Below are 14,632 nucleotides of genomic sequence, written 5' to 3'. Positions count from 1 at the left end.
AAAAAAGGAGGGTTTGGGGAATTATTCTTCTGTTGGGGTCAAGAGGTTTACTGGTCTAAAATTACTAATCCTACTTATATAGGGCTATACTAAGTGTTCTGAATATACAGAAATCAAGAAGACATGGAAAAGGACACATTTTCCTTCGAGCAAGTCACTCTTTAGAATTTATTGGGACTTCATGTGTGTGTGTTTGCAGGGACCCAGACAGTGCTGGCATTGTTTGAGCATTCAATAAAAGGAGTGAATCATCAAGAAAGCATAAGAGTGAGACCAAAAAATAAACAAGCACACACATACACACTAAGTCTCTGACTTCATTGCAGTTAAAATGTGAGTCTGATGCCTGCTTCCTTTCACATGCCCACTGTGTGTGCGAGAGAAAGAGAGAGATTTTAAGGATAGTTCAACTCTGTTCTGCTTGACTGGGCCTGACTAGTCATTCTGTCATCTACATGTAGACAGTAGAACACAGAACACTGTGTCTTTTTGTTTGCATAAGGTACAGAAAGAACAGTTGCATCAGTAACTCCTAGTTTTCACCCATCGGTTAGCAGCACCATTGCTTCCCACAAGAAAAACTGTATCGCTCACGTAACATCAAATGTGTCTCATTTGAAGGAATAGTTCAAATGAAAATTTGCTGAAATTTTACTCACCCTCAGGCTATCCAAAATGTGTCAACAGATTTGGAAAAATTTAGCATTACATCACTTTGTCAACAATGGATCCTCTGCAGTGAATGGGTGCCGTCAGAATGAGACTCCAAACAGCTGATAAAAACATCACAATAATCCACAAGTAATCCACACCACTCCAGTCCATCAATTAATGTCTTCTAATTGTAATAAACACATCCATCATTAAGATGTTTTTAATTTCAAACTTTTTGGCTAAAATATTAGTCCTCTATACATAATATTGGTCTTTAAAGTAAAAAAAAAAAAGATTTATTTCTTTTAAATACATTATTGTTATGTTTTTATCAGCTGTTTGGATTCTCATTCTGACGGCACCCATTCACTGCAGAGGATCTGTTGGTGAGCAAGTAATGTAATACTAAATTTCTCCAAATCTGTTCCCATGAAGAAGCAAACTCATTTACATTTTGTGACTAGTATAGCTGAATTATTATGGTCTGGAAAAATTTGGGTTTGTATTAAGATCTTTAACTTTTGATTCTAGACTTTGGCAAGTCTGAGCATGTGCAGTTTGTGACATTTAGATTAATTACCTATGTCTGTTTCTCAGGAGACAAAATCTGAGAAGCAGATATGTTGTTTTTTAACCATTTTATAGATGTTATTATTCAATTGATTTGTACTTCTATTTATTGCATATGGTAAAAGTTAATTTTTTAATATTCATTTATCAATCAATACATAACATACATATCAGTCACTTTCTTTTTTCTCTTTTTTTTTTTTTTTTTGTGCCAGATTGGGGTATACCTACATGGAGCTTGGGATGATTTGGTGATTTTATTGGTTTTCCACCAGGCTGACAGAGTTGTTGCTATTGTAATGTTATGATAGAAGTCTAGTTTTTTGATTGACTGTGGTAGAAAGGGGAGGTCTGCGATTGAGTTGGGGGAGCACAAGTATTGCTCAAGATCAAGCCATGGATCGGAATGTGTCTGTTGTTGAGTCCATTTATATAGGTATTGTAATTTGTTTTGCCAGGTAATAGTGCATGAAATTTGGTGCTTCAAGTCCGCCTAAGTGTTTTGCGTTTTGAAGTGTTGTAAGTGCTATCCTTGGTTTTTTATTTTTCCAGTAGAAGTGAGTGGTGAGGGAATTTAATTTTTTGAACCAATAGTCTGTCGGGGTAATTGGGATCATTGAAAATAGGTAATTGATCTGGGGGAGTATCTTCATTTTGATTGTTGCTATACGGCCTATGAGTGTGAGTGGGAGCTTGTTCCATCTTTTATTATCATCTTCTATTTTCTTGAGGAGTGAGGCATAGTTGAGGTTGTATAGCTCTGACAGCCTGGGGGAAATTGATATACCTAAATACTTGATGTTACCCGTGTTGAGGGGAAGGGAGGGGTCATAAACTGCAGAGTCCACATCGTCTCCTAATAGCGGAAGTATAGTTGATTTGTTCCAGTTGATTTTGTAGTGAGAGACTTTTGAGAATTTGTTGATGACATTGAATGCTTCGTTAAGTGATTGGGATGGAGTTTGTAAGTATAATAGTAAATCATCTGCATATAGACTAATTTTGTGTTGAGAGTTGTTGACTTTGGATTCCTTTAATTTTATTGTTTTGGCGTATTGCTGCTGCGAGTGGTTCGATGAATATGGCAAAGAGGGATGGAGAGAGTGGGCATCCCTGTCTGGTTCCTTGGTGCAGAGTGAAGCTTGGTGAAGTGATCCCATTTGTGATGACTGCGGCCCTTGGAGAAGTGTACAGTGTTGTTATCCATTGGATGAATGACTCTCCAAAACCAAATTTACGGAGGGTGGTGAATAAAAATGTCCAGTTGACCTTGTTGAATGCTTTTTCTGTGTCTAGTGATGCAACTATAGTTTTTTGTGACTGTCCTTGTGCAATGCTGATGAGATTAAAAAGTCTGCGGATATTGTCTTTTGCATTTCTTTGCTTGCTATTAAATGTAGATGAGAATATTTTGTTGAATTGTTTGAAATGGAGATGTTGTAGTTCTGTATCCGTTAAGTGTGTTTCTTGTAAGAAGCAAATATCTGCCCTTAATTTAACGAGGTGGTTAATTACTTTAATTTTTTTAGGGGTGGTATGAAAGCCACATACATTCCATGTTATCAGTTTAAGTGTTTGCATGATTAAATATAAATACTAATAGTATATAAGATGTGCTATTTGTACCTAAGATAGGTACCCATGATATGGAGGAGGAGGGGGAGGGGTGGGAGTAGTTTCCAGGCTTGCTGACTGGCTCGTTCAAACAGACACAAAACATAGATGTACAGAACACAAATATAAACGCTGGTCTGCACATAAATAGACAGGACACATATACAAAAAATCGACATACACTATGTGGGAGACATAGAGAATGGCGAGTAACAAGAAAGAAATAAAAAATACTGGGAGATAATAACACAATGCATGTGTTGCTGGATGCAGACATGGCGTTGTGGTAATAGAAGAGAATAAAGAGGAGAAGAAAAAAAAAAGAAGAAGAGACATCAGGGTCTATAATCAGAGTTCAGTAATAACTATTGGCGTGATGAATGAAATATGTAACAGGTTATGGCAGTATGGCTATAAAGAATGCATTTTGGAACAGTCAGTGTTAAAATGGAAAGTGAAAGTTTAGTTAGGATACAGCCACGTAGTGATGTTTGGATCATGGTAGAGTGTTCCATCCACGGAAAATTTTGTCTACCGATACTGTCGCTCGCTTTCCTTCTTCGCGGAAACGCTTCATCATCGGGACTAGTTTTCATCTGCGATCTTGAATTTGTTTGAGGAACTGATCGTACATCCCATACGTGGTGTTCTTCAGTTGATTTCCTCTGCTTTTAACGAGTTCTTTGTGCTTATATTTTTCAAATTTAATGATTATTGGAGGTGGTTTTTTGGGGTCTTTGGATGGAAGACGGTGAACTCGGTGGAAAGTTATTTCCTCAACTGATGTTCCACGAAAAAATTCAGACAAATATTAATATTCCAGAAAATATGAGATTATCGCGCATGCTGCGACAACCGATATAAAGTTGGTTCGATGTTTGACGTTGGATATTAGACAGATATTCAGCCGCGAAAAAATTCAATGAATTCTTAGTGGATGAGTATAATTGTATAAAAAATGGCTTATCTGAAAAGCAATAGAACGTAGAACTGAACACACATCGCAGTTTAATTATTACTGCCCCCTAGAGGAATGTGCTGCAGTTGTTCTGAACGAGTATGACATTCAAAGTTATAAATTCTTTTAAAATCAATAAAGTCTTCTGTTTCAACTTCAAAATGTGTGTCTTGTTTCTGATTTCTAAATGAACATTTCAATTCAGATTTTACACTCGTATGTAAATCAGAACACAAGCTATTGAATTAAATTCAAAAATTCCATTCCATTCAATTTCTCTTTTTTTTCTTGCTTTTTTGTCTTTCTTTCTTTTTTTTGATAGTTGTTCATGAGTCCCTTATTTTTCCTGAGCAGTTCAACTGTCCAATATTCTTCATAAAAACTCTCCAGGTCTCACAAACTCTTTGGATAAATTGTACTAATTGTATATATAGGTTTCTTCTGAAGCTTCTGACATAATTCAGTTATTATTTTGTCTTGTGGACTATATGTAAACAATCTTTGATGCAACATATCTTACTCAGAGCAGCACTAAAAAATTAAATGCATTTTGTGTAATACCTCTTATTTTGGTAAAATAATTAACATTTTGCCCACAACTATATCTTCAGAGAACTATAAGAATAAACTTCAGTCAAATGGACCCTTTGTACATTTTTTAGATATTTTTCTGTATTTACATGACATTAATTATGCATGATTTTTAAATACTTTCTGTATTTTTTTTTATTATATATATATATATATATATTTAATAACGATGATATATATATATATATATATATATATATATATATATATTTAATAACGATGTTTATTAAGCAAAATCATTTCCTGTTTGAATATATTTTCTGTATATGTCACTGAAATAACATTTGGGACTTTCCTCAATATTTTACTCAAAAGTACAGTAACTTTTGTTTTAAAAAAAGCTCTTTAAAGAGTGCAAGACTACTTTTTAGGCGTTGTTAGTGGTAATGCATGGATAGAAATTTTATGCTGATTTATATGTGTGTGTATGTATGTGTATTTATAGATCTATAGATAAATTGCAATTTGTGTTGTTCCATACTTATATAAAACTAATGTACTATATGTCAATAAACTAATATACAATATATATGGGCTGTTTTTTTCTTTTTTGGATTAGCATTTCATATACAGTATGCAGTGGTGGTCAAAATTATTTGAACACTAGTATTTTCACCAGCTAAAAATGGTTTAAGTCAGTTATTTCTATCTTTTGCTGTAGTGTGTCAGTAGGAAATATCAGTTTACATTTCCAAACATTAATTTTGCCATTAATTGTAATAATCCAGTGAGATTTTTGTTTTACAGCAGCCAGTGCTCCACACAGAGAGCTGATCTGATCATCATCTGTTTGTCTGGAATGACATACAAACTGAGAGAGAATAAATCCAGAAGAACTGTGACAACAAGATGCTTCAAAAAACCTACTATTTAATTCAATAGCATGTGTTCTGATTTACATACGAGTGTAAAACCTGAATTGAAATGTTCATTTAGAAATCAGAAACAAGACACACCTTTTGAAGTTGAAACAGAAGACTTTATTGATTTTAAAAGAATTTATAACTTTGAATGTCAAACTCATTCGAAACAACTGCAGCACATTCCTCTAGGGCAGTGGTTTTCAAACCGGTCCTGCAAGCATCCCTAGCACCTCACATTTTGTACTGTATGTCTCACTATATCTGACACACCCATTTCAGGTCTTGCGGTTTGTACTAATGAGCTGATGAGTTGAATCAGGTGTGATAGATAAGGGAGACACCCAAAATGTGCAGTGCTGGGGGTGCTCGCAGGACCGGTTTGAAAACCACTGCTCTAGGGGGCAGTAATACTGGAGACTCTATGGAAGGCTGCGCAAGCGATTTTCGAATGTCAATAGCATGACTTCGGCATCACTTTTGACAATGAAAACTGCTGCAAAATATAATTTATTAAATCTGTAACAAGACACAGGCTTTGTAGCTGAGATAGAAGATTGTATTTATTTGAAACTAAATGATGTATTGGTTTAATTTTCAATAGTATGTGTTCTATTATAGTTCTGTGGCTAAAACCACCATCAAAATGTTCTTCTAGAAACCAGTAACAAGACACACCCTTTTAGATTTGAGAAAGAACACTGCATCATTTTTAAATTAATTTATTAACAGATTTGAATTTAGTTCAATAGCATGTATCCTGAATTACAAATGAGAGTAAAACCTTCACCGAAATGTTATTTTATGCCCAGGTAATAAGAAACATTTTTTGAAGTTGAAATAGAAGACTTTATTGATTTGAAATGAATGTACAGGTCCTTCTCAAAAAATTAGCATATTGTGAAAAAGTTCATTATTTTCCATAATGTAATGATAAAAATTAAACTTTCATATATTTTAGATTCATTGCACACCAACTAAAATATTTCAGGTCTTTTATTGTTTTAATACTGATGATTTTGGCATACAGCTCATGAAAACCCAAAATTCCTATCTCAAAAAAATTAGCATATTTCATCCGACCAATAAAAGAAAAGTGTTTTTAATACAAAAAAAGTCAAGCTTCAAATAATTATGTTCAGTTATGCACTCAATACTTGGTCGGGAATCCTTTTGCAGAAATTACTGCTTCAATGCGGCGTGGCATGGAGGCAATCAGCCTGTGGCACTGCTGAGGTGTTATGGAGGCCCAGGATGCTTCGATAGCGGCCTTAAGCTCATCCAGAGTGTTGGGTCTTGCGTCTCTCAACTTTCTCTTTACAATATCCCACAGATTCTCTATGGGGTTCAGGTCAGGAGAGTTGGCAGGCCAATTGAGCACAGTAATACCATGGTCAGTAAACCATTTACCAGTGAGCAGGTGCCAGGTCGTGCTGAAAAAAGAAATCTTCATCTCCATAAAGCTTTTCAGCAGATGGAAGCATGAAGTGCTCCAAAATCTCCTGATAGCTAGCTGCATTGACCCTGCCCTTGATAAAACACAGTGGACCAACACCAGCAGCTGACATGGCACCCCAGACCATCACTGACTGTGGGTACTTGACACTGGACTTCAGGCATTTTGGCATTTCCTTCTCCCCAGTCTTCCTTCAGACTCTGGCACCTTGATTTCCGAATGACATGCAAAATTAGCTTTCATCCGAAAAAGTATGTTTCTGGTTCAAAAGAAACAGTCCAGTGCTGCTTCTCTGTAGCCCAGGTCAGGCGCTTCTGCCGCTGTTTCTGGTTCAAAAGCACACGCCTGTGCACGGTGGCTCTGGATGTTTCTACTCCACACTCAGTCCACTGCTTCCGCAGGTCCCCCAAGGTCTGGAATCGGTCCTTCTCCACAGTCATCCTCAAGGTCCGGTCACCTCTTCCTCGTTGTGCAGCGTTTTTTTGCCACACTTTTTTCCTTCCCACAGACTTCCCACTGAAGTGCCTTGATACAGCACTCTGGGAACAGCCTATTCGTTCAAAAATTTCTTTCTGTGTCTTACCCTCTCGCTTGAGGGTGTCAGGTCGGCAGTCTTACCCATGATTGCGGTTTTGAGTAATGAACCAGGCTGGGAGTTTATTAAAAGCCTCAGGAATCTTTTGCAGGTGTTTAGAGTTAATTAGTTGATTCAGATGATTAGGTTAATAGCTCGTTTAGAGAACCTTTTCATGATATGCTAATTTTTTGAGATAGGAATTTTGGGTTTGCGCTTTTTGCATGAGCTGCATGCCAAAATCATCAGTTTTAAAACAAATAAAAGACCTGAAATATTTCAGTTGGTGTGCAATGAATCTAAAATATATGAAAGTTTAATTTTTATCATTACATTATGGAAAATAATGAACTTTTTCACAATATGCTAATTTTTTGAGAAGGACCTGTATACGTTTGAATGTCAAACTCAGTCAAAACAACTGCAGTATCTTCCTCTAGGGGGCAGTAGTACTGGAGACTCTTTGGAAGGCTTTGCATTCGATTTTTGAAAGTCAATAGCATGACTTCTGCATCACTTTTGACAATAAAAACTACTGCACAATGTTCCATAAGAAATCTGTAACAAGACACAGCCTTTGTAGCTGAGATAGAAGATTGTATTTATTTGAAACTAAATTATGTATTGATTTCATTTTCAATAGTATGTGTTCTATTATAGTTATGTGGCTAAAGCCACCATCAAAATGTTCTTCTAGAAACCAGTAACAAGACACATCTTTTGAAGTTGAGATGGAATATTGTATGTTTTAAAAATTAGTGTGTTAACGGTTTCAAATTTTATTTCACATTCACATTCTAAATTAATTTATTTAAACTTCTGAATGTCAAACTTGGTCAAGACAAGTGCAATATGTTCCTCTAGGGGGCGGTAAACTGCACAATCTTTGTAATGCTTTGCAAGCTTTTTCTCAATTGGTACATTTCAATAACTTTTGTTGTGCCACAGTTCTGTGAATAAAACCAACAGCTAAATCTTTTTTTATGAACAAATAATAAGACACACCCATTTGATTTGAGATTTATTATTTATACATTTCACAAGTGAAGCATTTAGATGGAATAATTGTGCTGTTTTTCTCTTCGTTTTGCACTTTGCAGACAGTCCCTTTCCTGTACTTTTACATTATAAAGTCTATCAGTTATAATTCCTTAAGGCAGATTAAAACCAATAAAACACAATGTGTGTTCTCTTCTACATTTAAAACAATTACAACACAGTATGTTTCTTGTCATTGTGCTAAATCGTTAAAGAATTATTGAAGATTTCCGAGGCTTAAACCCTTACAAAAAACAAAACGTCAAACGTTGAACCAACTTTATATCGGTGCTGCGACACTGGATGTCCAATATGGTTTCTTGCATAATTTGATTTTCTTTGGTGAGTTTTGTGACTTGAGTGGAGAGGTGTGATGCGTTTTTTTTTAGTTCGATGTTATCTAGCATTAGAGTTTCGATTTGGGATTGGGAAAATTCGAGACTAGCTTTCAGATCACGGATGTCTATATGGAGAAGTTCGAGTATGGCAAGTTTGGAGTTTATGGATGCGAGTACACTGACCTCGACTGTAGTTTCTTCGTCTGTTTCAGTGGATGAATCCCGTTTGCGTATTTTCCTGTTTGGTTCTGACATAATGTCCAGATTATAGAAATAGCTGTCAATGAAGTTGAACAGGTTATCCGGGTCTTGACAAGATTGGTTATCCAGTATGGTGAAGGTTGTTTTGATAAATGAGTGAAGTTGATAGTAATTGATAGTAATCCAGTGTTTGCGTTGCGTTTGTGTTCAGAGCGCTGCCATGTTGGTTCTCACCCACAGTCTCGCGATAGTCTCAGTCTCGACTTTTCTCTTTTTTCACCACTACTTTACAGACACTATTTTTTCCACTCACACTGTGCTCCATTTATTTCACTCATAATTTATTTTAACATGTTTATTGTTCTATGTCTGCCTCATTATAGGCTCTGAATAGGTCTGTTGTATCCAATTGCTTGTAAGAGATTTGGAGCATGCACAGTATGTGAGCATGTTTATACTAGGAAGATTGTGATAAGGGAAAGGGGTGTAGATGTAAAGAGAAAAATAGCTGTTTGAGTTTGTTTAGGAATGTAGTAGACCTAAAAACGGAGAGCTAGACATTCCTGAGCTGGAGCAACAACAATTTGTCCAACAGGGACAGACAGCATCTGGTTCTCATGGAGAGCAGATTGATGTGGTCCAGCACTTGGACTTATGGGTAATGTAGTCCCTAAGGAGATGTATTTTTGGCTGTGAAGAGAAAAATGAGTAAAAGGAAGTCATAGAATAGTTTCCAAAGTATTTGAAGTAAGAATGGCGTTAACGTGCCAACTCTGCTCTTTTTTGTTTAGTTGGGCCGAAAAAATGTTCCTCATCAGACTCCTGTTATGTAGAACTAAGTGCAGAAAACTGATCTCTCTCATTTTTAGGGTCTGTTTGCACTTATTCACTTAATTTGTCTTAATTGTTTGAAATGCTTTGCACATTTTTGTCATGCCCATAAATGTTTCTTCAAAAATTAATACAAGTATGATTATTCCAACTATTCTTGTAGTAATTCCATGCTGTTTGGAATGAGAAAAGTTTTCGTTTGTGGCAAACAAAACCTGATTGCATATTTTATGCATTGTCAAGTGTTGTTTATGTTTACCTCATTCTTGTTACTCCCCGTTTTTAGATTTTGCGTGCCCCTCTTTCTATAACTCATACATTTTCATGAATTCATTGGTTAGTTTCTGTTTTTGCCTTCCTTCAGTCAGCCACCAATCATTCAATAATACAAAAAACAAAAAAAAAAGAGACGGCTGTTGTATAAATCCAGATCCGGTTTCTGAGACATTTTTTTTCTGTATAAAACTTTAAAGGGTTTGTTGCATTATTCACCGCTTCAACCACAGGACACACTCGCACACATGCTTACACTGAACCACTGAGAGCCTGCTTCTTCTTCTGCCTTTGTGTGTGTATGTGTGTGTGTGTGTTTTGGTTCACTGAATGTTATAGGTGATATTTGACTTTAATGACTGTAGTGGGAGAGCATGTGGTGATTTAACAGGACTTGGGGGAGTATTTGGCTGAGCTTGGTCAGTGTGCTGGATATCATTATATACTTCTGGAAAGTAGTAATAATGTTGAACCACACATGACAGTGAAAGATGGTCTTTAGAAATCCACAAGGATATTCACAGGTTCACAGTGCACTCACACACTGGCACAAGTAAGTGTTATTCTGTTACCATTAGTTAAAATCTGAGTCCAATGAAACTTTACATTCCAGGTCCATGTTTGACACCATCATCTAATAAGAATAATTTACCTTACAGGATGATTCAGGGATGCACTGTTTATTACAGCAATAAACATATATACGTTCGAGAGGTTAAAGAGTAAGTAAATTGAAGAAAAAGTGAGGGAGAGATAGGGAAATATCTGGCTCTTATTTGAGCATCACTGTTGGATCAGCAAACACTGGGGCCCAGCTGTACTCCCACATCATTGTGTTAAAACACACACACATACACACTGGAAAAAGAGCCCTGCTTGCCTCAGTTTAAGAGTTTAATATGTTAAACTGCAAATTTTATACACCCACGTAAAAAACAAGCTACATATTTACACTTCAACACCAATTAAAGCTGCAAGCAGCGATAAAAAAGGGCCCTCGCACCTGGGCTCACCGCCACCTGATGGCTTTAGGAAAACTGCGAACGGTGGGCAATTTGCATTTTAGAGCCCGTCCTCCAACCATATAGGTCATTTGTGCAAGGACCTTATTACGATCTATATTTACGTTTTAAAGTTAAGCGCCCTCTAGTGGGCGTAAAAATAATGATAGTGTTGTGTTGCGTCTGTCGTCATGAAATTACGTATAAATGTCATTACCAATCAAAATGCATGCATGTTTATTTAAATGCAATGTGTGGACTTTTTACACCGATCTCACGGTAATTCGTACATATTTTACTAGGTGGCTAATTCGTTCGAATGACCACACCTAACCCCACCCCTAAACCTACCCCTCACAGAAATCACGCAAAATCATGATTTATAGTGCATATACATTTTATTAGCACGTGCGTTCTCTGGGATCAAACCCATGATCGCATGATCACATGATTACATATTGTCATATAACACAATGCTCTGCCAACTGAGCTACACGAAACCCAAATTATAGCATAAATAAAAGAGTACAAAACATTAATATGAAAACGTCCTGTTGCCGATGGGGCGCAATTGTAGTATACACTCTCATGGGTCGTATTTCAGGCATTTTGACAAACGACCTATACGGGCGTATTGGTTGGAGGACAGGTTGGCATTTAAAGTGGTAAATATAGGAGGAGCATGTCAAAGTCATTTACATGTGCCAAACTTCCTGCTGCCAGCTGGTGGCACTATGATCATTTCCTGTTGCCAACAGGTGGCGCTATGATTATAACTTAATATTGGCCTTTAGATGTCTTCAGGCTAGGACATCTAAAAGTTTGGTGCAGATTGGACATTGCATGTTCAAGTTAATGTAAAATAAGACATTTCCTGTTGCCAGCAGGTGACGCTATGATTATAATGGAATATTGGCCTTTAGATGTGTTCAGGCTAGGACTCTTATAAAACGTGTGACGTTTGGGGCAGATTGGGCATTGTATGCATGAGTTATAACAAATTTCTGTTTCATGGCTTTAATAGCATGCTTTATAACATGCTAGCATGTTTGATCATATTTCTAGCGTGTTTAGCACACAATGGCATATTTTACTGTGTTGCAAATAGTACATCACAGTGTTAAACTTGTCACTTCCTGTTGACAGTAGGTGGCGCTATAACTATAACCGAATATGAGCATGTAGATTTCTTCAGGCCAGTACTCTTATCAAACATGTGAAGTTTGAGGCAGGCTGGAAATTGTTGATGTAACTCAGGCATGCAGTGTCCAATCTGCCCCAAACTTAATATGTTTGATGAGAGTCCCAGCCAGAACACATTTACATGCCAAGATCCAGTTATAATCATAGCGCCACCTACTGTCAATAGGAAGTGACATGTTAAACACTGTGATGCACTACTAGCAACACATTAAAATATGCCATTGTGTGCTAACCATGTTCGAAACATGTTCAAACATGCTAGCAACACTTGCTAAGTGCTAAAGCATAAATACCTGACTATAGTCATTAGCACCACCAGATGCCAGCAGAAAGTTTGCACATAGAAATGATTTTGACATATTCCCCCTATAATTACCATTTAAATGCATATTGCCCATGCACCGTGCAGTTTTGCTAAAGCCATCAAGTGGTGGTGAGCCTGGGTGCAAGGGCCCTTTAATTGCTGCTTGCAGCTTTAATTCATATTATGTTGCCTTGTCATATATTTTTTTCGGATGTACATGAGTATTTATGTCTTTGTACTGTTTCAATCTATGCAAGTTTTGTTGTGCTTTCAATTAAATGATGCTGAGATACACAACTGGGTGCAATCAACTCAAAATATTTGTGGGTTTTGTGTGTCTGGGTATGAACTGAGAAACAGAGCAGCATATATATATATATATATATTTTTTTTTTTGTAGGACATGACCTTCTTGTCTCTCTCTCTCTCTCTCAGACTCTCTCTCTCTCTCTCTCTCTCTCATTTTTAATGTGGTAGAATAATTGAATTATTGAAAGCCCCTGTCTCATTCTCAGCTATTTATAGAGAGATGCCCAAGGCAGAATTTTGTATCCAACTATTGTGCTAATGGTAAGCTAACATGTCGTGTCATAATTGCTGCTGTACTGCACATTTTAAACTGGTGTGACTGTACTTTATATTCATGATTATGTTTTCCCCACTGCTTTAATATAGCATTTTCTGCACTGCAAATAACTGGAGTTTTTATACTTGTATACTAGCACCATGTTTTACACTGCTTGGCACAACTGGAAAAAAGATTCTGGCAGAAAATAGGTTTGTAAAAAACAACAACAACAACAACAAAAAAATCAAGTCAAGGATAAAACTAATATAAATGCAAAAGAGAAAAAAAGAGAAAAAAAAAAAGAAATAAAAAAAAAAACCGGTTAATGTTTTCGTTCTGAAAGTCCTCGGGTTTAGATTATAGACATCATAGAGACCGCTGCTGCTATACAGTACGCTGATGGTGAACAGTACATGCCAGGGCTTTTTTGCACAGATGAACAGCGCAAAGGAATTCTGTGTGGGCGTCGTATGGTTTGCTGGTTGTCATGCTTCCTGTTGGAGTTGTTGCTGTGGCAGCAGAGCTTTCCCAGACGATTTGGCAGGCATCTCTGTGGCCAAACGATCGATTGGTGGAAAAGTGTCAGCCTGCAGGCTTTTACTGATTATGTCATCAGTATTGATCTGTCCGTGGGTTGGAATGAAACTAAATAGAAAGTGCTTCCTTTCTTCTTATGCATGTGAATGCAATCACTACAGGGGGCGCTGAGCGACGCAGCACAATGTTTTTATTTTATTTTTGTTATTGAACAATATCAATTTACAAACTCAAATGGGGAACAATAAAATGCATATGATAAAATATACACTTTTCCAATCACATCTCCATCAAACGTAAATGTTCATGTGTATATACAGTATATATGTATCTCTACGACGCAGCACAGTGTTGTTTATGAACTAAAGTAGTTTATTCAGCTTTTGATGCTTTGTGTGTGTGTGTGTGTGTGTGTGTGTGTGTGTGTGTGTGTGCGTGCATGCACGAAAATACTTAACTAAAAATAAATAATACAAAAAATAAAAAATTAAAAATCAACAAAAAATTATATTAAACAATAAATTATAATGAAAAACCTATTTTATAAGGAAAAATCTAGGCTATTTACAATTTACAGTGAAACCAGTAAAATCATGTTGATTCTCGTAAGTCCCTGGATGATGCATCATTGATTATATTTTGTCAATAGTATTTTTTCTTATTATTTATAATTATTTTTCTATTTATAAAAGGGTGTTTTGTTGTTGTTTAGTGACACTGTGCACATATTATGGACATAGCCTATTATTTCATACATTTTCCCAAGGCATGTTTTCTCAAGGGTTTGTTAAAAATAATAAAAAAAATAAAAACACCCACCCACACACAAGATTCCACTTTTGTTCCTGATTGTCATTATTTTGTTATTATTATTATTTTTTTTTTTATAATTTCTTTCTATTTGTAAATTTTCTGCTAAACATCTGGCTAAAAAAAGAAACTTGCAAGTCACTCTAAATAAAGACTTTAAGCACTGTATACACTAAGATCCTTCATGCTTTACTCCATCCTCCTCTTTCTCTTGCATCCTTTTTTTACCTGCTGCTCCCCTGGTATTAGTA

Source organism: Cyprinus carpio, chromosome B15, assembly GCF_018340385.1.
Source record: "Cyprinus carpio isolate SPL01 chromosome B15, ASM1834038v1, whole genome shotgun sequence".
NCBI classification, from domain to species: domain Eukaryota; kingdom Metazoa; phylum Chordata; class Actinopteri; order Cypriniformes; family Cyprinidae; genus Cyprinus; species Cyprinus carpio.
The sequence above is the reverse complement of the archived record's forward strand: the minus strand, read 5'-3'. Positions refer to the sequence as shown.